Here is a 3,783-nt window from a genome sequence, read left to right on the forward strand (position 1 = left end):
GGTAGGTTGTGGGTGAGTGGCTGACACGGGGTGGTGGGTGGTAGATAGGAGGTAGGGTGGGTGGTAGGTAATGGGTGACTGGTAGGTTGTGGGTGGGTGGCTGACAGGGGGTGGTGGGTGGTAGGTGGGAGGTAGGGCGAGTGGTAGGTAATGGGTGACTGGTAGGTTGTGGGTGGAAGGCTGACACGGGGTGGTGGGTGGTAGGTGGGAATTAGGGTGGGTGGTAGGTAATGGGTGACTGGTAGGTTGTGGGTGGATGGCTGACAGGGGGTGGTGGGTGGTAGGTGGGAGGTAGGGTGGGTGGTAGGTGGGAGGTAGGGTGGGTGGTAGGTAATGGGTGACTGGTAGGTTGTGGGTGGATGGCTGACACGGGGTGGTGGGTGGTAGGTGGGAGGTAGGGTGGGTGGTAGGTAATAGTTGACTGGTAGGTTGTGGGTGGGTGGTTGAGGTGGTGGGAGGTAGGGTGGGTGGTAGGTAGGAGGTAGGGTGGGTGGTAGGTAATGGGTGACTGGTAGGTTGTGGGTGGGTGGCTGAGGTGGTGGGAGGTAGGGTGGGTGGTAGGTTATGGGTGACTGGTAGGTTGTGGGTGGGGGCTGACAGGGGGTGGTGGGTGGGAGGTAGGGTGGGTGGTAGGTAATGGGTGACTGGTAGGTTGTGGGTGGATGGCTGACAGGGGGTGGTGGGTGGTAGGTGGGAGGTAGGGTGGGTGGTAGGTGGGAGGTAGGGTGGGTGGTAGGTAATGGGTGACTGGTAGGTTGTGGGTGGATGGCTGACACGGGTTGGTGGGTGGTAGGTGGGCGGTAGGGTGGGTGGTAGGTAATGGTTGACTGGTAGGTTGTGGGTGGATGGCTGAGGTGGTGGGAGGTAGGGTGGGTGGTAGGTTATGGGTGACTGGTAGGTTGTGGGTGGGGGCTGACAGGGGGTGGTGGGTGGGAGGTAGGGTGGGTGGTAGGTAATGGGTGACTGGTAGATTGTGGGTGGGTGGCTGACAGGGGGTGGTGGGTGGTAGGTGGGAGGTAGGGCGAGTGGTAGGTAATGGGTGACTGGTGGGTTGTGGGTGGGTGACTGACAGGGGGTGGTGGGTGGTAGGTGGGAAGTAGGGTGGGTGGTAGGTAATGGGTGACTGGTAGGTTGTGGGTGGATGGCTGACACGGGGTGGTGGGTGGTAGGTGGGAGGTAGGGTGGGTGGTAGGTGGGAGGTAGGGTGGGTGGTAGGTAATGGGTGACTGGTAGGTTGTGGGTGGATGGCTGACACGGGGTGGTGGGTGGTAGGTGGGAGGTAGGGTGGGTGGTAGGTAATGGTTGACTGGTAGGTTGTGGGTGGGGGGCTGAGGTGGTGGGAGGTAGGTAATGGGTGGTAGGTTATGGGTGACTGGTAGGTTGTGGGTGGGTGGCTGACAGGGGGTGGTGGGTGGGAGGTAGGGTGGGTGGTAGGTAATGGGTGACTGGTAGGTTGTGGGTGGGTGGCTGACAGGGGGTGGTGGGTGGTAGGTGGGAGGTAGGGTGGGTGGTAGGTAATGGGTGACTGGTAGGTTGTGGGTGGATGGCTGACACGGGGTGGTGGGTGGTAGGTGGGAGGTAGGGTGGGTGGTAGGTAATGGGTGACTGGTGGGTTGTGGGTGGAAGGCTGACACGGGGTGGTGGGTGGTAGGTGGGAAGTAGGGTGGGTGGTAGGTAATGGGTGACTGGTAGGTTGTGGGTGGGTGGCTGACAGGGGGTGGTGGGTGGTAGGTGGGAGGTAGGGCGAGTGGTAGGTAATGGGTGACTGGTAGGTTGTGGGTGGATGGCTGACACGGGGTGGTGGGTGGTAGGTGGGAGGTAGGGTGGGTGGTAGGTAATGGGTGACTGGTGGATTGTGGGTGGGTGGCTGACACGGGGTGGTGGGTGGTAGGTGGGAAGTAGGGTGGGTGGTAGGTAATGGTTGACTGGTAGGTTGTGGGTGGATGGCTGACACGGGGTGGTGGGTGGTAGGTGGGAGGTAGGGTGGGTGGTAGGTAATGGGTGACTGGTTGGTTGTGGGTGGATGGCTGACAGGGGGTGGTGGGTGGTAGGTGGGAGGTAGGGTGGGTGGTAGGTAATGGGTGACTGGTAGGTTGTGGGTGGATGGCTGACACGGGGTGGTGGGTGGTAGGTGGGAGGTAGGGTGGGTGGTAGGTAATGGTTGACTGGTAGGTTGTGGGTGGGTGGCTGAGGTGGTGGGAGGTAGGGTGGGTGGTAGGTTATGGGTAACTGGTAGGTTGTGGGTGGGCGGCTGACACGGGGTGGTGGGTGGTAGGTGGCGATTAGGGTGGGTGGTAGGTAATGGGTGACTGGTAGGTTGTGGGTGGGTGGCTGACACGGGGTGGTGGGTGGTAGGTGGGAGGTAGGGTGGGTGGTAGGTTATGGGTAACTGGTAGGTTGTGGGTGGGTGGCTGATGTGGTGGGTGGTAGGGTGGGTGGTAGGTAACGGTTGACTGGTTGGTTGTGGGTGGGTGGCTGAGGTGGTGGGTGGTAGGTGGGAGGTAGGGTGGGTGGTAGGTAATGGGTAACTGGTAGGTTGTGGGTGAGAGGCTGACACGGGGTGGTGGGTGGTAGGTGGGCGGTAGGATGGGTGGTAGGTAATGGGTGACTGGTAGGTTGTGGGTGGATGGCTGACACGGGGTGGTGGGTGGTAGGTGGGAGGTAGGGTGGGTGGTAGGTAATGGGTGACTGGTAGGTTGTGGGTGGGTGGCTGACACGGGGTGGTGGGTGGTAGGTGGGAGGTAGGGTGACTGGTAGGTTGTGGGTGGGTGGCTGACAGGGGGTGGTGGGTGGTAGGTGGGCGGTAGGGTGGGTGGTAGGTAATGGGTGACTGGTAGGTTGTGGGTGGATGGCTGACACGGGGTGGTGGGTGGTAGGTGGGAGGTAGGGTGGGTGGTAGGTAATGGGTGACTGGTAGGTTGTGGGTGGATGGCTGACACGGGATGGTGGGTGGTAGGTAGGAGGTAGGGTGGGTGGTAGGTTATGGGTAACTGGTAGGTTGTGGGTGGATGGCTGACACGGGATGGTGGGTGGTAGGTAGGAGGTAGGGTGGGTGGTAGGTTATGGGTAACTGGTAGGTTGTGTGTGGATGGCTGACACGGGATGGTGGGTGGTAGGTAGGAGGTAGGGTGGGTGGTAGGTTATGGGTAACTGGTAGGTTGTGGGTGAGTGGCTGACACGGGGTGGTGGGTGGTAGGTAGGAGGTAGGGTGGGTGGTAGGTAATGGGTGACTGGTAGGTTGTGGGTGGATGGCTGACACGGGGTGGTGGGTGGTAGGTGGGAGGTAGGGTGGGTGGTAGGTAATGGTTGACTGGTAGGTTGTGGGTGGGGGGCTGAGGTTGTGGGAGGTAGGGTGGGTGGTAGGTAGGAGGTAGGGAGGGTGGTAGGTAATGGGTGACTGGTAGGTTGTGGGTGGGTGGCTGACACGGGTTGGTGGGTGGTAGGTGGGAGGTAGGGTGGGTGGTAGGTAATGGTTGACTGGTAGGTTGTGGGTGGGTGGCTGAGGTGGTGGGTGGTAGGATGGGTGGTAGGTAATGGGTGACTGGTAGGTTGTGGGTGAGTGGCTGACACGGGGTGGTGGGTGGTAGGTAGGAGGTAGGGTGGGTGGTAGGTAATGGGTGACTGGTAGGTTGTGGGTGGGTGGCTGACAGGGGGTGGTGGGTGGTAGGTGGGAGGTAGGGCGAGTGGTAGGTAATGGGTGACTGGTAGGTTGTGGGTGGAAGGCTGACACGGGGTGGTGGGTGGTAGGTGGGAATTAGGGTGGGTGGTAGGTAATGGGTGACT

This window comes from Anopheles marshallii (assembly GCF_943734725.1).
Source record: "Anopheles marshallii chromosome X unlocalized genomic scaffold, idAnoMarsDA_429_01 X_unloc_4, whole genome shotgun sequence".
Taxonomy (NCBI): Eukaryota; Metazoa; Arthropoda; class Insecta; order Diptera; family Culicidae; genus Anopheles; species Anopheles marshallii.